Source organism: Pituophis catenifer, unplaced genomic scaffold (assembly GCF_029215685.1).
Source record: "Pituophis catenifer annectens isolate HBS135680 unplaced genomic scaffold, rPitCat1.0.hap2 SCAF_4, whole genome shotgun sequence".
Classification (NCBI taxonomy): Eukaryota; Metazoa; Chordata; class Lepidosauria; order Squamata; family Colubridae; genus Pituophis; species Pituophis catenifer.
In genome coordinates this window covers 54905730-54928439 of record NW_027256884.1, presented here as the reverse complement: position 1 = coordinate 54928439, position 22710 = coordinate 54905730, and positions in this window count along the sequence as shown.

Below are 22710 nucleotides of genomic sequence, written 5' to 3'. Positions count from 1 at the left end.
CTGGAGAACCAGTAGCGGAAATTTTGAGTAGTTCAGAAAACCGGTAGTAAAAATTCTGACTGGCCCTGCCCCCATCTATTCTCTGCCTCCCAAGTCCCAGCTGATTGGGAGGAAATGGGGATTTTGTAGTAACCTTCCCGTGGATTGGGGCGGGAATGGAGATTTTACAGTATCCTTCCCCTGCCACACCCACCAAGCCATGCCATGCCACGCCCACCAAGCCACACCCACAGAACCAGTAGTAAAAAACTTTGAAACCCACCACTGGTACCAACATGGTGTATCCAATAAAGTTTTACTTTTGGGGGACTTCCGGTTGGCTCCGCACGCCTCATAGATGCTCCTCATAGAGCACCTGATCCCTGGCACCGTAAAAGCCTCCAAAACAGCAGAAAAACAGCTGTCTGGTGGCTTGGAAACCTTCTCTCTGGGCAAAGGGGAGAGAGGAGAGCCGACAGGCGGAGATAGAGCCCCCCCAAGTGCCCTAGGAGAAATTCGGGGGCACGAAGGGCGAAAGCTCCCTAGAAGCCTGTCAATCTGCTCCAGACCTGGGACGCCTCTGCTAACTAGCGGAGCAAGAAGCCACGACCAATTCTGCCAATAACAAATGAGGGGATTTCCAACATCCTAAATTGCTGCAGGCAGAACAAGCCAGGAGAAGTCAGACTGCAAATATTCAAACTTAACTCCAATGTTTATTGCCTCCTTCGGAAGTAACAATTTAGTAAATTTGCAACAAAATGGCGATTGAGGCTTGAAAGGGCGTGGAAAGTGAAAGTTAAAGGAAAGTTTCGTTTCGCTGGCAGCCTTTTGCCTGAAAGAACTTTTGTAATGAGAGAAGGAGGATTTTAAGACATCAATTTAAGACTGGGGAAAACTTTTGACTTTGATGAACTTTTCCTTTTGGCTTCTGATTAAAATATAAAGATTAATCCAAACTGTAAATGGCCTCAAAACCTGTAAAGACTCTTCCTATTAAAGGAACTAGGAGTGACTTCCGGTTTGCGAGCCTCGGCGACGGCGGTGTTTCTTTAAAGACCGCCAGCCCCGCCGCCTGTAGAGCCGCCCCGCGATCGAGGAGCGGCTCGAAAACTCCAAAATCTTGAAGATTGAAGGAGAAGAGATAGCAGGGTACAGGTTGAGCCCCTGTAACCCCCCAGGGAACTGTTTCTGGGGAGGAAACAGGCGTGGCTCCCTTCCAACCTGCTGAAACTCCGGGCGGCGTGGGACGTTTCTGCTAATTAGCAGAACAAGCCGGCAGCAGCAAACTCTTAAAGCGAAAGGAACTAATTTTAACAAACAACGGAAATATCAACTTGAATCCAGAAACTTGAAAACTGCAAGTATCAGTGCTTTGTTGACTTTCTAATTTAAAAGAGAAAGTGAGTGAGTGAAAGTGATTTGAAAAAAAATGGCGCCCAGCATTTGAGTTAACGAGCTAATGAAAGTGGATTTGTGAAGCCTTCCTGCTTTGTTACAAAGTTATAAAGCTGCTACAAAGTTGCTCTATCTAAAGAAAAAATTTCTTTTTCTAAAATTTGACTTTGTTTTACTTCAGCTTCACTTGATTAAATCTGGGGGACTTTTTTAGAAGCTTTTGTGGAAGAGGGAAAGGAAAAAGAACTTCCCTCTTTAGAAAAATTAGCTTACGTGGCACAATGGCTTCAAAGAAGCAGGAAGGGAAGGCATCAGGGGGGGATCCCCCACACATAAACATCAAACGCAACTTCCCCCTGCTCAACAGTTACAAACTCAGAAAAAAGAAATTGATGTGGGAGATTTAAAAGACTTTATTTCTAAAACTTTGGATGAAAAATTTCAAGAATCTCAACAGGAAATAGATCATAAACTTCAAAAATCACATGAGGAATTTCTGCAGGAAATTAATGAAGTTAAAGATATGGTGAAGCAGAATCAAAATATGGTGACCAAAAAAATATCAGAAGTGGCGTCTGGCCTGGCAAATTTTATTGGGAAAGTTGATTTTAAAGTTGAAGAACTCAAATTAGAAGTTAATGTTAGGATGAAAGATAATGACTATAAAATTGAAGAAGCTGATAATAAAATGCAGAGAATTGAAGATGAGATTGTCATGATACAATTCCGGGCGATGGAATTTGCCATACGGCTTCGGGGAATTCGAGAGGAGGAGAGACAGGACTTGAGACAAGTTTGCTCTGAAGCCCTGGCTAAGATCTTACAAGTTAACCCTGATCTGGTATTTCACAAAATAGATAAAATTTACAGAGTGAACTCTTGGGTGGCCAGACAAAGACAACTGCCTAGAGATGTGGTCATATATTTTACTGAGAGAGAAATTAGAAATGAAATCCTCCAAAAATCTTTTCACACCTCTGTACAAGTGGGGGGCTCACGACTTGTAATTTTTAAAGAATTACCTCCTAAAATGCTGAAAGCTAGAAAAGAATTTGGTTTTCTTGTTAAGGAATTGAAAGACTTACAGATACCCTTCCGGTGGGATGCGCCAGCTGGGATAATTTTTAGATATAAGGGAGAAGGATATCGATTGAATACTGTGGAGAAGGCACAACATTTTTATAGTACTATTCTTAAGGAAAGAACACCATCTCCACGTACATCTACAGTTTTGGAGATTAAGGAGAGTGAAGAGAGGCAATTGGAAGAACAGCCTAAGCAGGAATTAGAAAATGTGCAAGGTGCAGAAGGAGGTTTTCTGAGTGAGCCCTTGCTGGATTCTTCTCCAATTTTGGATTTGATTCAGTTGACTGAAGTTAAAGATCAACGTATAACTAGAGCTCAATCCAAATTACTTAAACAAAAGCAACAACAACAACAGGAAAGACAAGACAAGAAGGCAGCAAAGAGTACCCCACAAGAGAGTGGAGCTATGGGAGGAGCAAGATCGAAGCTCTTGGATGAACTTCAAATATTTTGCTCTGCGCTCCAGAAACAGGCCGATGACCCTTAAGTGTTTATCTTGGAATGTTAATGGGTTGAACTCAGCACAGAAAAGGAAGAAACTATTTACATATTTGAAACAATTTAATAATGATATAATATGTTTACAAGAAACGCATATTACAACTCAAGATCAGAAATATCTGATAAATTCAAAATTAGGAGTACATTATATATCTTCAACTTCGCAGAAAAAGAATGGTGTGGTTATTTATGTAAATAAAAAATTAACAGCAAAAGTTATAGAAGTAGATCAAGATGGTAGGTTTGTAGCAATTGAATTGCTTACAGCAAATGGTCAAATTCTTTTGATTGGAATTTATGCTCCCAACCAACAACAGGATTGTTTTTACAAGATGTTACATACTAAAATAGTGCAATGGGACTATAGATCTATTTTATTTATGGGAGATTGGAATGGAGTAATTGATTCTAAATTAGACAAAAAGAGCTTGGCAAAGTCTAGAATTAGACTACCGCAGACTTTTTTTGATTTGAAAGAAGATATGGAACTAAAAGATGTTTGGAGAATACATAATCCAAATGAATTGGATTACACTTTCTTTTCCGATAGACATAGATCCTTTTCTAGGATTGATTTTATCCTGTTGTCAAATGATCTACTTATTAAGACAAAAAGAACAAAGATTTTTCCAAGAACTTTGACTGACCATAGCCCTGTATGGATAGAAATTGAGATGGACAAGGTTGAGAGACGTTCTTGGAGATTAAATGAGAATTTGTTTAGATATGAAAAAAATACAATAGAACTTAAAAAGCATTTGAAAGAATTTTTTGAGATAAATTTGAATAAAGGTACCCCAATTGAAATTGTTTGGGACGCTAGTAAAGCTTATATGAGAGGGGTACTTATCTACATGAATTCTAAACATAGACTGTTCCGACAAAAGAAAAGATCTGAGTTGGAAATGGAAATAAAGAATAAGGAACAATTACTTATTAAAAACCCAACAGATGAAAGAATACGAAGTGCTATAAAACTTTTGAAAGACCAATTTCAAATGCTTATGGCGGAACAAGTTGCAACAAGTTTACAATACGCGAAGCATAATACATTTTGCAATGCCAATAAACCGGGCAGATGGTTGGCTTACACACTGAGGAAAAAACAAAGTATACGGACTATTGATAGTATTAACATTGGAGGGAAAGAAATTTTTCAACAAAAATTAATTAAAGAAGCTTTTGTGGATTATTATACTAAATTATATGCCAAAGAAGAGGTGCAGAATGGACTTATAGAAAAATATTTAAAGGATAAGAGAGTTACAAAAATTACTGATCAACAAAAGGAAAGAATGAATTATCCTATAACAGAGGAGGAGATAATAGCAGCAATTAAGCAGCTAAAAACAGCCAAAGCTCCTGGCACGGATGGTTTGACTGCAGTGTATTACAAAACTTTACAAGCTGAAATGGTGGAACAACTTAGAGATTTATTTTGCAATATTCAACAAGGGGGTAAAATACCCCCATCTTGGACAACTGCTTATATATCTCTGATACCAAAGGAACAAGTTGGTCCTAAAAAACCAGAGAACTACAGACCAATATCTCTTTTGAACACAGACTATAAAATTTATGCGAAGGTATTAGCCAACAGGTTGATGCCAGTAATCCAAAAAGTAATTCATGAGGACCAAGCGGGATTTATTGAGGGCAGATATATGAAGGATAATGTAAGGCAAGTAATAGACTTATTGGAATATCTTGATAAGAATAAACAGATTTCTGCAGTGCTGGTTTTTTTGGATGCGGAGAAAGCCTTTGATAGAGTGGATTGGAACTTTCTACTAAAGACTTTAAAAAAGATGGGCTTTGGGGACCAATTTATACAGTCGATCTCAGCAATTTATCAAGAGCAAAAAGCACAGATTATTATTAATGGAAGTTTGACGACAGAGTTTAAAATTGAAAAAGGAACAAGACAGGGATGTCCGTTGTCCCCACTTTTATTTATATTAACATTGGAAGTCTTGCTAAATACAATACGGGACTCAAAAATTTTGAAAGGTATAGTGATAAGGCAAGAGGATTATAGAATAAAGGCATTTGCAGATGATCTGGTTGTTACCCTATCACAACCAATGGAATCAATAATCCTGATGAACGACATTATACAAGACTATGGTAGAGTTTCAGGTTTTAAACTGAACTCAAAAAAGACTAAAATGATAGTTAAGAATATGACACAAGATCGTAAACACGAGCTTGAAAGGAGGGCAGGTTTTGAAATTGTACCTAAGGTAAAATATCTTGGAATTCAGGTTGCAGAATCAAATATGAAATTGTTTCAAAATAATTATGAGGTGTTGTGGCGAGAGGTTCAGAAAGACATGGAGACTTGGAAAAAGCTGCAACTGTCTTTACTTGGAAGAATAGCAGCAGTCAAGATGAATATTTTGCCAAGATTTCTGTTTTTGTTCCAAATGATTCCGGTGCTTAAAAGTGATAAACAACTGAAAGTCTGGCAGTCTGGTGTGAATAAGTTTGTCTGGAACGAGAAAAAGCCGAGAGTGAAATTGAAAATTATGCAAGATGTTCCAGAAAGAGGAGGCCTTAAACTCCCAAACCTACAGTTATATTATGATGCAGCAGCTTTAACTTTAACAAGTGACTGGTTTGGAAATAAAAAGGCTGGAATATTGAATGCAGAAAGTTTTGATCTTGAATTTGGATGGCATGCTTACTTATTCTATGAAAATAAAGTGGATAAAGTATTTAAAAGTCATATACTTAGAGACTCCCTGATGAAAGTTTGGAAGAAGCACCGACTCAAATGGGATTATAAAATACCGCTATGGCTGGATCTTGGTCATACCTTGTGGAATACAAATATAATGTCACTCGGGGGGTTTTTATATAAAGAGGTTCTTTTTACAGATGCGGGCAGATGGCAGCTGAAGACATTGCAGACACTGTTGGACGAAGGGATTAATTTAACCTGGTTACAATATAATCAATTACAAATGAGATGGAAAGAGGACCAAAAAACTGGTATTATGTTGCATGAGGAAGAATTGGTTAGACATATAAGAGAGAAAGGTCCAATGCATATTAAAAGGCTTTATAATGTTTTGTTAGAAAGAGATTCAGAAACGGAATTAGTTAAAGATTGTATGATTAAGTGGGCACAGAATTTTGAAGAACCAGTGATGCTGGAAACTTGGGAAAAAATTTGGGTTCAGAATGTTAAATTTACACAGTCGCAAAACCTGAGAGAAAATTTTTATAAAATGTTTTATAGATGGCATTTAGATCCTAAAAAGTTGTCATGTATGTACCCTAATGTCCAGCCAAAATGTTGGAGATGTGAATGTTTGGATGCTACGTATTATCATGTATGGTGGACCTGTAGGAAAGTTAAGGCTTTTTGGATAAAAATTTGGTGGGTCATGCAGAATGTTTTGAAGAAAAAAATTCAATTTTCTCCACAATTGTTTTTATTGGGTATAGTTAAGGGTTTTACACGGGGTGAAATAAAACTAATATTGTATATGATAACAGCAGCAAGATTGTTGATAGGTAAATACTGGAAGAATGAAGCTTTGCCTACTATCGATGAATGGACTTTGAAGATGGCCAGTTTTGCAGAGATGGCGAAGATTTCAGCGTATTTAAAAGATTGTTCACAAGAGACTTATGAATGGGAATGGAAAAGGTGGATAGAATATGTTCAGAACAAATACCAAACTAGAAAGTATCAAATAGCTTTTATTTGAAAATAATGTATTAGAAATATTTTAATGTAAAGAGACAAAGAGGAAAAATTATATAGGGGGAGGGATGGGTTCAGGTTTATTTATTAGTGTTATTAGTATGTAATAGGGAAGTCTGGGGGGGGAGGGTTAGGGAGGGTTAGGGAGGATGGGAAGTTTGGGGAGGGTGGTGGGGGGGTGAAAAAAGGGGTGAAAATGTAATTGTAAAACTTTTGCAATAAAAAAAAAAAAAGGAACTAGGAGTGCTGGGAGCTCTCCAGCTCACACTTCTAGAATGCAAGCCTCTGCCCCCCCCCCAACAGATCCACAGACCTTAACATTTGAAATGATACAAGAAGCCCTAAAAGCCACACAGAACAAACTTACCACTGTGATTAATGAAAAAATCAACAAAACTAATGAAAAAATACAGGCTGTTTCAGAGGAGATTTCAATTCGGAATCAGCAAATTAGGGAAGATATATTACTGGCATTTAAAGGTCTGGCAGGTAACATTGAAATATTGGAGGATAAAGTTGAAGAAATTAAACAATCTACGGAGATTTTGGATAATAAATTAGGAGAGACTCAGAATAAAATTGAAAGGGGTGAAGCTGATGTAACAATGATTCAATACAGATATATGGAATTTGCTTTAAGAATAAGGGGGTGAAGGAGAACAAACAAGAGAATTTGAAAGAAATGATGTCAGAGGCATTGGCACAGATGTTAGGGGGACGAAAGTGGAGTTAGGCTGGCAGATTGACAAGATACCGTATTTTCCGGCGTATAAGACGACTGGGCGTATAAGACGACCCCCTACTTTTCCTGTTAAAATATAGGGTTTGGGCTATACTCGCCGTATAAGACTACCCCTCTTCCAACGCACACCAAATAAAAATTAAAAAACATCAGATTTGATTTCAATATGGTAATTTTAATTCAAATGCTTATGCCTTTCCAAGAATCTAGTACACCAGGATACAGTGGCCTTAAATCTGTTGCTGTGATCTGGGTTAGATTTGGCCCACTGAAGTGCAAACAAACGTATTTTATTTCGTGTCATTACATAACCGTTTTGGCGATGCTCATTCACCATGTCTGCTACATGTTTTTCGAGTTCTGGCCAATGTGGGGTACCTCTTCTTTTTTTTTTTTTTAATAAAAAAGTTTTTATTTTCTGATCAAACAAGTATACAATATAAACAATCATTCAAACTATCATCAGAAAAAAAGAAAAAAAAACAATTTGGTAAACTCAATCTTCAACCCCTCCTCACCACCCCCCACCCCCGACTTCCCAGAACAAAAACAGGGCATAGATTTCACCAAACATTCGCTAAAATAAACTAGCTAACTGCAAGATTTAATAACTCCCAAGACCCCTTAACTCCCCTTTTACAATTTCATCAACCTCCCTTTTTATAGACACAAAGTAACATGTAATCCAATAACTCTAAGAATTTTAAAACCATTAACAAATATTAAACATTCAAACCTAAAAACATTTTTCCCCTCCTACTTTTCTCAAAGTTCAGATATTTTGAAATCTCATAACAAAAAATAAACCTTAGATATTCACTAATTAAATTTCTACATTTTTATAATTAACCATTAGTACATTAACTAGAAAACCAAAAAAGATTGATCAACCATTAATACATCATATTTAAAAATCAATATTCAACTTTATACTTTTTCCCCCTCAGTAGTTATAACACCTAAAACATAATCATTTTTAACCATGAGTAGAACAACTGCAAAGCCAAAAGAAAAAATTAATCTTCCATTCTTGCTTTCTTATTTTGAAATCTCATAACAAAAAATAAACCTTAGATATTCACTAATTAAATTTCTACATTTTTTAAGTTTCTAAATTTCCCCCCTTCATTATTCCTCCCTCCAACTTTTAAAATTTGAAAGATGATCATCAACATAATAACCATTAATACATAAACTAGAAAACCAAAAAGGATTAATCAACCATTAATACATCATATTTAAAAATCAATATTTAACTTTATACTTTTTCCCCCTCAGTAGTTGTAACACCTAAAACATAATCATTTTTAACCATGAGTAGAACAACTACAAAACCAAAAGAAAAGGTTAATCTTCCATTCTTGCTTTCTTTTTATATTTTTTCCAGTCTTTCTGCATCCCTCCTACTTCTATTTTGAGGAGGTTTTTCATTTTAATTTGAGGTTGATATAACTGCAAAGATTGTCCCCTTTTTAAGAAAGTTTCCTCTGATTTAGAGCCCCCAAATCGCCTCTTCATGCTTATATAAATCAGTTCATTCCTTCGTCTGTAAAACCAAAGTTTATCAAGAGTTTGTGAAAAAAAAGTTCAGTTGTTTCTTTTCTATTAAATGTATAGATGCCACTGACAAATCTCCTTCATCTTCTGAAACTTCGAAAGTCTGGTCATTTACTACTTTTTTCCAAACCAAGTCATAATTTTGAAAGATTCTATCAATTTTTCCGAAAAGAGCAGAGAATAAGCTCGAAAATTCTTGAGAAAATTCTTGCACCCTCTCTGCTGCAATATCTCCTGAATTGTCATCATGCTCCGTAGTTGTTTTTGTTTCCTCAGTCATTTCTGTTGTTATCCCTTTAAGAATTGCTATTTGGTTACTTATAGCTGCAGTATGATTATTCATGGCTTCTTTTATAAATTCTGTAAGTTCTGCATCAAAATCCTTATAACTCTGTAAATCAGACAACTGTTTCGTTTCTGACACCTCCAAATAGTATCCAGCACTTTCAAGATCTCCTTTCTTAGAAGCCATTTTATTTTAAAGAAATTTTCTTTCTTCCCACAACCATAAAATCATAAAGTCAGAGCCATCCTTTTGAGAAGCTTTCAGCAATACCAAACGAAATAATCTTTTCCCAAACAGCTCTTCAAAATCTATTCCAGCAACTTAAAGCCAGTCTCTGAGCACGAGTCTATTAGCAAAGACTTTTTCTAACTTTCACTTTTAAAATTGCAACAAAGAAACGCCATCTTAACTTCCAGCTCAGAAAATCCAATTAGAAACATTGTATCCCCGGAGTTAAGTATTATACTTGCAAAAAGCTTGTCCTCCTGCTTCTGTTCCGCCTGCTTTTTTGAAATCATTTAATCTTCTGTTTGACAGCAGAAATTGGACGCAACGCCTAGCTCTGTAAAAAAAAACAGAGTCCCCCCGGATCCGGAGCTTCAGTGGGCTGAACGGGGAGCTCTCACCCTCCTAACCCCTGGAATTAATCCAGGGGTTTTCGGGGAGCTCTACCCTCACCCACCTGCTCTCCTCCCCTTCTTTTCCCGAAGGGGAGATTTTCAAGCCGTTTGACAGCTGATTAACGCTGTCAGAACGGCTCAACGGAATCACGGGGGCGGCGGTCTAAAAAGACCGTCAATGGCGCTGCGGAGCCAACCCGGAAGTCCGTGGGGTACCTCTTCTTAATGCACACTTACCCCTTGGCATACTCTTTAACGCTTTTACATTTGCTTTCCAGTCCCGAACCATCTTTTCTGTTACTCCATATTGTCTTGCAGCAGCCCAGTTATTATGTTCCATGGCAAAGTTTACAACTTTAAGTTTAAAACTGGCTTCATATTTCTTTCTTCTTGCTGGTGGAACCATGATGGGGTCTTGACTGTTATATTTGTATACTATACTGTATGTACTGTTGCTGTACTGTATGTATTGTTGCTGTACTGTAGAGAAAGGTAATGGGCTACGCTACGTGTAGTGGCAAGAGGGCTATTTTGTACCAGGTTTTATTCCTTCACCCATGCAGCCTTGTTGAGATCCGCACACTTCATGAATCTGAGTTGCTGGCACTGACTGATGACATTGACAGAAAGCTGTGCCAATCTAGTCAAGGCTGCATGCTGCTGAATGCTGGAACCAGCTGGCTGCTGAGCGGAGCTTCTCCCAGGCATCTAGGGGGGTATTACCGACGTCCGACTTCCCCAGCTGACCCCCACTGATGGCGAGCTCCACCGGTCTGGGGAAGTCAGAGCGTCGGTAATATCTCCCTGGATACCTGGGGGAAGCTCCGCGCAGCAACCAGCTGGTTCCAGCATTCCAAGGAGGTCCACGGTGAAAGCGGCGCCGTGGTCGACCTGGGCCAGCACCTTGCACACCTGGCTCTGCGTCTCCATTATGAGAAGCTCCATGCAACTTCGCATGTCTCCGCCCCAGTCGCGCAGCTCTCGCAATCCACTCACCGGAGGAGCCATGAAGTGCTCGCACCGCCTTGCCAGATCTTCCTCATCCTCCTTTCCCCATGGCTTTTCCGGTTGTAATTGCTGGTGCTGCTGCCGCCGAGGCTGCTCCTTCATCTCCGCCCGCCGCACCAGACCCAGCCCGGCTAGCACCGCCGTGGCTCCCGCAGTCCAAGCGGATTGGCACCCGGTCTCGCAGGCGAAGGGTGGGAGTGCGCAGCGCACTTTCCTGGCTTGGCACCAATCCAGACGGCTGCAGTAATGGTGAGAGCGGGCAACCTCGGGAGAGCCATTTCGGGACTCCGTTTTGCACGTGTAGCGGATCCCAGTTACCAAGAAACCCGGAGAAGAGGCACAAGGGGGGTTTATCAAAAAGGAGCTTTAAAAGAGGTCTCGATACAGAGGACGCGGCGAGCATGGACACCGTCCACACAAACAGGCACCAAAGTCTCATTGCGGCAACGTTAAGACCCGACTTTACACGCCTCCTAGTTTTAGGCTGCTTGTTCCAATGCCTTCGTGATAAGCCGGCAGAATCAAAACTCTTTTTTTCTTTCTTTCCCTCTCTCTCTCTCTCTCGGCGGCTTTGAACCCGTGGAATTGGGGGGGGGGGAGAGGGGGAATGTTATCAGCAACAAACAACAACAAAAAGTGTGTGTTTGTGGAGAGGGGAGGTAGTGGTAAAGGCGGCAGACTGGTTTTTTTTTCCCCAAGCCGATCTCTTTCGCGGCGTATCCAGCCCGACCCCATTCAGAAGAAAGGCTGCAGCCGGAAAGAAATGGGGGGAAAGACATCTGCACCTTTTGTTACATACACACACATGAAACCCACAGTTTTCTGGCCTCTCGCGCAGATCTGTTGTGGGGTGGGGTGGGTGGGAGCCACATAATTCCGGGAGGCGAAAAGGGGCACAGGGATATTTCCAGAAATGAGCGAAATAATGCAATCCACGCAGCGACGCCCATATTCTCCCGTTCAGATTCTACCTCTGGCTGAGAGAAAACTGCCTTGAAAGTTTCTCTGCCCCCCCCCACCCTTTAAACCCAAGACCCTGCCTCATTTGCAGACTAGAGCATTTCTTTTCCCCCGCCCGATTAGCCCAGGTTAAAATCTTAAAAGCTCGGGCGCCCCTCAAGCCGCTTCTCCCGACATCGGGATGAACGAGAAAGCCGTTTTAGCTTCACCTATTCTTCCACACACACCCCTCCACCCCGGGTGGCTGCGAGCCTGGAAGAGGTGGTGAAATGCAGAGCAATACCTCGTGGGGAAGGAGTTCGCTGTGGCTCCCGCAGTCCAAGCGACGCTGATTGCTGCCACCCACCATCGCCCCAACGGGAAGAACTGCCCGGCAGCGATTCCAAGGAGCCCGAAGCGAACATCCTGGAGCAGCGCGGGCCGGCCCGGAGGCTTAAACCCCGGGAGCCCAGGTGCCAAATCCCGCACAGCAGAAAAGACATGACAGCCGGTGCCCAGTTCCTTCTGCAGCCGTCCAGATCAGCGCCAAGCCAGGAAAGTGCGCTGTGCACTCCCACCCTTCACCTGCGAGCCCGGGTGCCGATCCGCTTGGACTGCGGGAGCCACAGCGGTGCTGGCCGGGCTGGATCTGGTGCGGCGGGCGGAGATGAAGGAGCAGCCTCGGTGGCAGCAGCAGCAACAATTACAACCGGAAAAGCCATGGGGAAAGGAGGACGAGGAAGATCTGGCAAGGCGGTGCGAGCACTTCATGGCTCCTCCGGTGAGTGGATTGCGAGAGCTGCGCAACTGGGGCGGAGACATGCGAAGTCGCATGGAGCTTCTCATAATGGAGACGCAGAGCCAGGTGTGCAAGATCATACAGATCCAAAAAACTACAGGCCAATTTCACTTTTAAATACAGATTATAAGATTTTTGCTAAAATATTAGCAAATAGATTAATGACAGTTATGCAGCAAATGATTCATTATGATCAAACTGGTTTTCTAAATGGTAGACAAATGAAAAGTAATGTGAGGCAAATTATTAACTTACTAGAGTATTTGGGGAGGAACAACCAGGTCCCCGCAGTGCTAGTATTTTTGGATGCGGAGAAAGCCTTTGATAGATTGAATTGGCATTTTCTATTGAAATTAACAGAAAGGATGCAACTTGGAGAATATTTTATACAATCTATTAAGGCAATATATCAGAAACAAACAGCGCAAATAATAATCAATGGTGGTTTAACAGATAATTTTAATATAGAAAAAAGAACAAGGCAAGGTTGTCCTTTGTCTCCATTGTTGTTTATTTTGATGCTGGAAATTTTACTGAGTAAAATACGTGGGACAGATACAATAAAGGGAATCAAAATTAGACAGCATGAGTATAAGGTACGAGCATTTGCGGATGACCTGGTTGTTACCTTAGCCCAACCAGCACAATCGATTACAACCTTGATGGATATAATTAATCCATATGGACAGGTATCTGGTTTTAAAATAAATACAGCCAAAACAAAGATAATAGCTAAAAATATGACCAGAAGCTAAAAAGAAGAGATAGAAAGGGTAATAGGATTTGAGATAGTTAAGAAGGTTAAATATCTAGGGGTTTATATTATGACCACAAATATGAAACACAGCACAACTACGAACCGTTATGGCAAAAAATACAGAAAGAGATGGAAAATTGGAAAAAATTATAATTGTCTTTGCTGGGTAGGATAGCCGCAGTAAAAATGAACGTTTTACCAAGGTTTTTATTTCTTTTTCAAATGATACTTATACTTTAAAAAGATGAAAATTTGAAGGAATGGCAGAAGGGCATAAATAAATTTGTTTGGGCAGGGAAGAAACCGCGAGTAAATCAAAAGATAATGCAAGATACACGAGAAAGAGGAGGTCTTAAAATGCCCAATTTAAGATTGTACTATGAAGCCGCTGCCCTCTCAGCAATTACTGATTGGATAAATTTAACGGAGGAAAGGATATTAAATATTGAAGGATATGGTCTGGTCTACGGCTGGCATGCTTATTTACTGTATGATAAGAAAGTAGAAAAGACCTTTAAAAGTCTTATATTAAGAAATGCTATATTGCGTGTCTGGAAAAAGTATCAATACAAATTAAACGATAAGTTACCAATATGGACAGTACCCAGACATGCGATAGAGAATATAAATGTGGAGCAAAGGCAGGATAAGACTACATACAAGGAACTCCTTCATAAAGAAGGAGTTAGATTACAATTAAAATCTATGGAGCAATTAAGAGAAGAAGGAATAATTAGAACTTGGTTTCCGTATGGGCAGCTGCAGGCCAGATGGAGAGAAGATCAAAAAATTGGTATTTTGCAGCAGGATAAGAATTTGATAAAACAAATAAGAGACAAAAGTCAAATGCATATAAAAAGGTTGTATAATGTGTTAGTGGAAATAGATTCAGAAACAGAGCTAGTCAAGGATTGTATGATAAAATGGGCACAAAATATAGGAGAACCAATAATGATGGAAACATGGGAAAAGATATGGGTTAGAAATGTAAGATTTACACAAGCCCAAAACTTAAGAGAGAATTTTTATAAAATGTTTTATAGATGGCGTTTAGATCCAAAAAAACTAGCCTGTATGTATCCAAACTTACAACCTAAATGCTGGCGATACGAGTGTGAAGATGCTACATATTTTCATATATGGTGGACATGTAAGAAAATTAAGGCTTTTTGGATAAAAATATGGTGGATTATTCAAAATATTTTAAAGAAAAAGATTAAATTTACACCAGTTTTTTTTGTTGGGAATAGTTACAGATTGTACTGTAATAGAGACTAAGTTGGTTTTGAATTTAATAACAGCTGCTAGGTTACTGGTGGCACAGTATTGGAAGAAGGAAGATCCACCTACTATTGAGGAATGGACACTAAAAGTCGTGCATTTGGCGGAAATGGCAAAAATTTCATCATATCTTAAAGACCATTCAAACGAAAGATACATATTGGAATGGAGAAGATGGATCGACTATATTCAAAACAAGTATCAGACTAAGAAGATTCATATAGCTTATGAATGAAACATTATCAATCTTTAGTTTATGTTTATAGGGTTTTGAGCTATAAGGAGTTAAAGACCTAGAGAGAATCTAAAGTCAATAATTTGTTAGCATATTTTAGTTTTATGTTTGTGAATGCTATACCCTGTGCTTGTTCTGGGAAGTCTAGGGAGGGGGGAAGGGGGAGGGGGAAAGGATGGGTGGGAGGGCAAGGGATGGGATGAGGGGGGAAGGGGGGAGAAAATGTTTGTATTTCCTATAAAACTTTTCAATAAAAAATAAATAAATAAAGTTTTACTTTTGGGAATTCAGTTCCCCTGAGAGTGTTTCCTTGTTTTGGGTTCCTTAATAGGACAATTGACATTCATTTCACAGAGTGAAAAGCTGTTGCCACAGCAAAGCCTGGATCACTCCCCCCTTGGGAGGCACCAGTAGTCACTTAAGCAGATGCTGGAGTGCAGACAGTAGTAACCCAATCCAAAGGAAGAGCGGAGAAGATGGAGCAACCACTGGTGTGTGAGGAGGGGATCATGGCTGGATCTATTTGCCCTGATCCGAAGGCACAATGGTCGAGTGGAGTGGGAAAGGCAGCCAAGTTGGAGTTCCCCTTTGTTCCATCTGGAGTGGCTGTGATTCAAGAGAGCAAATGGAAGGCACGGAGACTAGGAAGAACCAGGGGAGTGAAAATTCCTAACAGCATGTCGTAGCCCATCTGTGGAGCAACTGTGGGAGAGATTTGTCAGAATGGGGATGCGTGGAGAAGCACCAATGAATCCATCAATCCCAGGAGCAGGGTTTGGGATGGGAGCCCCCTCCCCTTCTCCACCACACAGAGAAAGACTGGGGAGTATTGTCCAAGGAGTTGGGGCTTCCCCAGCAGGGGATGCCATTCCCCCTCTTGTGGCTGTGGGGCAAGCCCAAGGAATCCCTGCAGTGGCAGGAGCCCAGGCACAAGTAACAACCACCCCCCCAGGGTGGAGGGCTGCAACCAAGCTGTGTGCTAGTTTGGGAGGTTTGGGAGCCCACATTTCTAAAAGCCGGGTTTGACAGGCAGCCAAAGAAACTAGCCTTCATCCTGAACCAGTCATGGAATCATGTGGAGTGGTATGGAGCAATGTACCCAGATAAAGCTGCCCATGTGAATGTCATCATATCAAACCTAGAGGATGAGGTGGCAGAGCGGGTGATGTACCTCCATGATGAAGGAGCTCCTGAGCTGGGGAATGCAGATGTCCTCCTAGATGAACTTCAAACCAGGTTTGGAGACCCTGCCCAGATCCACTGAGCACAATCCAAGATCCATGCCATAAGGCAGGGGAGCCAACCAATAGCTGAATACGTTCAGGAGTTCTGCAGCCTGTCTGGGAAGCTGAGAGGATGGCCAGAATGCTTATTGGTCTACCACTTCTGAGATGGACTAAATAAGTAGCAATACCAAAATTGCCTAACTTGAGGAATTCCAGACAACCTCAGGAGATGGTACCAGCTGGCAATTACAGTGGAGCTTGACCTGTTGGAGTACAGCAGCACATAGCATATAAGGGTCACTCTGATGAGGCTAGGAGAGATGTCTGCCAATGTGCATGATATCAACAGCCCCTCCTGCCACCTCTAGGGAGAGCCCACATTGCCTGCCTGGAGCCTGCTTCTGATGTGGAAAAGAGGGCCATCAAGCAACCAACTGCCCAGCACCAGAACCCATGTTGGCAGAAAGGGGCCCGGGTCAACTGAAGGCCAAGAAGATGCCAAGGAAGGGAAAAGAGAAGATGCAGGTGGCACAGCAGGTCATGGAGATCTCTTCCCCTTCTCCAACCCCCAGGAACCCCAACCTTCTATGTGAGCAACAGCGAGGGGGAGGATGATGTAAGTACAACCATTGCCCCTTTGACTGCCTGGGTGGAGATGCTAGTGCCCTACTCAGGGGTGAGACGGGTCTTTACAGCCCTGGTAGAGTCAGGTTGCACCCACTGCTTAGTTAGCCTATGGACTGATGGGACTGAGTCTTTAAAAATTGAGGCAACCTATGAAGTTTGAGTAAGTCAATGCCTCTCTTACTGAGGACTGCCAGCCACATGCCTAACCGAAGCAGTAACCCTGAGATCAGGAAGCCAGGAAACTATACATTTCATAGTAGCGCCCAAAATGGCAGAGACTATGATATTGGGGTTGGTGTGGCTGAAGAAGTGGAACCCGGCGAACCCCAGCACCAGCAAAAGCAACTGGTGCTGGAGAAGTAGAGCAAGGCAGTATGCAACACGTAGGAGTGAAACACAGAGACAGCAAGAGCCTGCTGGTGGGGAGGGGAAAGATAGAGCCCATCATTAACCAAAGGTGGCCAAGTGGGGCTGACCATTCCTAAGGAATACCTAGCAGAAGCATTCAGTGAGTTGGAGTCAGACGTACTCCCTCCCCATCGCCCCACTGACTGTGCCAGCCATTGAGATACTACTGGGGGGCAAAATTACTAAAGCCAAAAATGTACTCAATGACTCAAAAAGAGATGGAGGAGCTCAGGAATTTCATAATAAAAATGTAGCTAGGAGTCTTATCCAACTGGCAAAATCTAGGTTGGCAGCCCAGGTGCTCTTTCAAGAAAAGAAAGATGGGTCTTTGGGATTATGCATGGATTTTCGTGGACTCAATGATGTCTGTGTGGAAAATATATACCCCCTCCTCCTAATGAAGAACATGCTGGGACACCTGGCAAAGAGAACGGTATTCACCAAGCTAGACCTGAGAGAAGCGTATTACCGAGTAAGCATAAAAGAAGGTGATGAGTGGAAAACCACTTTCAATTGTCCCTTAGGGTGTTTCCAAATCTGGGCGATGCCTTTTGGGCTGCAGGGAGCAACCATGGTGTTCATGCAGCTAATCAATGAGGTGCTGCATGAGCATCTATATAAGGGGGTGTTGGTATATCTGAATGGTATCCTCATTTATTCTGAGACAATGGAAGACCACATGAAATTAGTGCGGAGAATGCTAAGAAAACTATTGAAAGTTAAGCTCTACACTAAACTATCCAAGTGCGACTTCCACAAAACCAGTTTAGACTAGTTTAAGTTTAAGTTTAATGCGATTTATATGCCACCCTATCTCCAATGGACTCAGAGCGGCTCACAACAATAAAATTGCTCCAGAAAGGAATGAACTACAGATGGCTGATACCAGAAGGATGGCAAACGCAAAGATTTAAAATAGATTCAATTGACAAAGCTAAAGCATTCCTTGTGCAATATATAAGAGAAAAAGATGTTGAGCCAAGAAGGGAAGAGACACTGCTCCAACTACAAGAAGAGGATCTCCTGATGATGGGAAAGGAGGGGAGCGCATTAGAAGGCGCAGTAGGAGGTGCTATAGAATACAAAGAACAACATGAATTGAGACCTAATAGATCAACAAAACCAACACACAAAGTATAAACATGGAGGAGAAAAAGTTAATTACAATAAATATAAATGGACTTAATATAGCAATTAAAAGAAGAAAAATATTTCACAAATTGGAGAAATTGAAAATGGATATAATCTGTTTACAAGAAGTGCATATTAAAAAGCAGCATGAATTACTTCTGGTACAGCCTAAACTAGGGAAATTATTTGCTTCACTGCCACAATGTAAGAAAAGAGGAGTGGTTTTGTATATCAAAGATACAATATTAGCAGAAAAAATTTGGATGGAGAAGGACGAATTTTGATGGTGGAAATGACAGACAACAACAGGAAAATATTGTTAACAGCGATATATGCTCCTAGTGACAATTAAGAAAACTTTTATAGAAAATTACATTTGAAATTAATAGAGCTGGACTACAACATCTGTATGATGGGAGACTTCAATGGAATAGTAGATGAGAAAATGGACTATAATACACAAAAGACAACAAAACAAAATAGGGAAACTTTGCCAAAATCCTTTTTTAAGATGATAGAGGAAATAAATTTAAAAGATATATGGAGAGAAAGAAATGCAAAAAATAGACAATATACTTTTTATTCCAATAGACATTTATCATGGTCCAGAATAGATATGATATGGTTGACAATGGACTTGACCTCGAGCATAGAAGAAATAGCCATAGAGGCTAATCCTTGGGCAGATCATAATCCAATGATGATGAGCTGGAAAGGACAAAGGAGAAGGTCTAGATGGACTTTAAACACTACAATATTAAAAGAAAAGGATTTCCTACAGAACATGGAGAAAGAATTAGCTTTTTTTTCAAAGAAATTAGAAAAGAGGATACATCACTGCAGAATAGATGGGATACCATGAAAGCTTATGCCAGAGGCCTGATTATTAACTATACAAGGAAAAGAAATATTAAGAAAAGGCAAGCATATAAAATTCTAGAGGATGATTATAAGACATTGGAAAAAGAACTGCCGAAGCTCCCACAAAAAAAAGACATTAAAATGAAAATGGATACGATTAAACATAAAATGGGATTACTAGAGAAAGAAGAGCTAGCACAAAAAATCAGGAACGCTAAACAGAAATATTTTGAAGATGCTAATAAACCAGGCAGATGGCTAGCATATAAATTGAAAAAAGAAAGGAACTCAAGGAAAATAACACAGCTAATAGATGATCCAGGACAAGTTAGATTTGGAAATGAGGAGAAGAAGAACATTGTACAAGACTATTATAAAAAGCTATATGAAAAAGAAAAGATAGAAGAGGAAAATATTAAACAATATTTACATAAGGCGAATTTACTTCAGATTCCAAAAGATGTTGAGATGATGTTAGAAGGGAATATAACAATGATGGAGTTGACAGAAGCAATTAAAAAACAAAAAAGTGGGAAAGCACCAGGTCCAGATGGATTACCGGCGAAATATTATAAGGCTTTGCAGGAATCACTGAGTCTCCCATTACTAGAAATTATGAATGAAGTAATGTTACAGAAGGAAATACCCAACTCATGGTTAGAAGCAGTGGTGGGTTCCTCCCGGTTCGGTCCGGTTCGGCCGAGCCAGTAGCGGTGACGATATGACATCACCGAACCGGTTCTCCCCCCCCCGCCCTCCCACCCACCCACCCACCCACGTTATTCTTACCTTTTATTTGGTCCCACCCCCAATCTATTGCTGCCTCCTGAGTCCCAGCTAATGACTAGAGGGGAAAAAAACTGTTTAAATTCTTGCCGCGGGGCTTCAAAGGGCCGTCCTACAGCTGATCAGTGTTAAAAGCAAACAAATGAGTCAGGTTGTAAGTGCGAGGACTGGTCGTAAGTGCGAGGGCCTTCCAGAAATGACTCTGACCAGCTAGCCACGCCCACCTAGTCACATGACCTCCAAGCCACACCCACAAAATAAGCCACGCCCACAGAACTGGTAGTAAAAAAATTTAGAACCCACCCCTGGTTAGAAGCATATATTACACTTATTCCAAAAGAAGATACCGACCTACAACAAGTTAAAAACTATAGGCCAATATCCTTGCTAAACTCAGACTATAAGATCTTCGCTACAATACTAGCAGAAAGACTTAAAAGATATTTGAATAATTTTATACACCCGGATCAAAATGGATTTCTGCCAAAAAGACAGATTAGAGATAATTTGAGGATAATTTTGGATACATTGGAATATTATGATGCGTACCCAGAAAAGCAAATGGCTTTGATGTTTTTAGATGCACAGAAAGCCTTTGACAATGTGAATTGGCGATTTATGATACTACAGTTGAAACAGATGGGCTTTGGAGAGAAATTTTTCCAAGCTATAGAAGCTATATATTATAAACAAACAGCAAAAATAATGATGAATGGAGAGTTGACAGAATTTATTGAAATACAAAAAGGAACGAGACAAGGTTGTCCATTGTCACCATTGTTGTTTGTGTTAACATTAGAAGTACTAAACAGAAATATCAGAGAAGAAAAAGGAATAAAAGGAATGAAAATTCAAAATCAAGAATATAAATTGCAAGCATTTGCTGATGACCTGGTGTTTATCTTGGAAGAACCACTTCAATCTGTAAACAAATTGATAGATAAAATAGGAGATTTGGGGAAAGTGGCTGGTTTGAAAATAAATAAAGACAAAACGAAGATGTTGACAAAAAATATGTTAAAAAAACAGAAAGAAGAATTGGCGGAAGTATCAAGGATGCAGATCACAAATAAGGTTAAATATTTGGGAATACATTTGACAGCAAGATGTGGTACTTTTAAGGAGAATAATTATGATAAGCTTAAACAACAGATAGTGACAGATCTAACAAAATGGGAGAATTTGCAGCTATCATTGATAGGGAGAATATCAACTATTAAAATGAATATACTGCCCAGACTTTTATACTTATTTCAGACAATTCCAATTAAGTTGGGGAAAAAATATTTTGAAGATTTAAATAAAATGGTGTTAAAATATATATGGCAGGGCAAAAAGGCAAGGATAAAACTAAAATTGATGCAAGATGTCAGATCAAGAGGAGGTTTTGGTTTGCCGGATTGGGAATTGTATTATCAAGCTTGTAACTTGATGTGGATTAAAGAATGAATAACTCTAAGGAATATTAGATTGTTGACTTTAGAAGGACATGATTTATTGTTGGGTTGGCACGCTTTTATGTGGTATAAAAGTACAAAAGTACAGGGTTATTTCAGAAGACATATGATGTGAGAGTCTTTGTTATTAAACTGGGAGAAGATCAAACAATGTTACTATTTAAAAATTCCAGTCTGGTTATCACCTATTGAAGCAATCTCACACACAATAACATTTAGGAAGGAACAAATCGTTAGATATTATTAATCATTATTTCATTATTAAATGAAAGGGGTGAACTTAAATCAAAGCAAGAACTAGAAGAACAAGAGCTTGAAATGGATTGATTTTCATATATGCAAATACAGTCTAGATACGATGAAGATTCTAAAAAGGAGGGTTTTTATAGTAACTTGACAAATTTAGATAAAATCTTAACAGGTTCTGATGACCATGTAATTAAAAAACTGTACAATCATTTATTAGAAGTAAAATTGGCAGAAGAACAAGTTAAAGAAACAATGATTGCATGGGGGGAAATGTGGTTCATGGGATTGACTTAGAGAAATGGGAAAAATTATGGTTGCAGAATTATAAAATGACAATGTCAACAGCACATAAGGAAAATTTGTATAAGATGTTTTACAGGTGGCATTTACCCCCGGCGAGAATAGCCAGAATGTACAAGAATAAATTGGAGAAATGTTGGAAGTGTCATCAGACTCCAGGCTCATATTACCATATGTGGTGGACATGTGCAGAAGCTAAAAGATATTGGACTAAAATCCACAAATGGCTGGAAAAAATGACAAAGAAACATATTGACTTTAAACCAGAGACATTTTTACTGGGGATTTTACCAGAAATATACAATAAAGAAATCAGATATTTAATTGTGAATGTTTTAACGGTAGCTAGAATTGTATTTGCTAGAAATTGGAAAGGTGAGAAGATACCCATGGATGATGACGTTATCAAGAAAATTTTGGAGTGTGCTGAAATGAGTAAATTGACATTTGAAATTAGGGAACAAGAAGATAAACAATATTATTTGATATGGGATCTATTTTATCAATGGTTAGACAAGAAAGAATGGAAATGAAATATGAAATGGATAAGTTAATAAAACATATAAAGGGTTTTTTTTTTCCCGTTATAGAGGACAATTTACTGTTAAATAATTGGAAAATGAGAATAATAATGTAATAAACTGTTAAATAAGAAAATGTTGGATAGAGGATTAAGCACAAAAGATTTGTAACTGATCAATACACTTTCTGTAATTGTAATGGATGATAATTGTTTTATGTTTTAAGTTTATGAAATTAAAA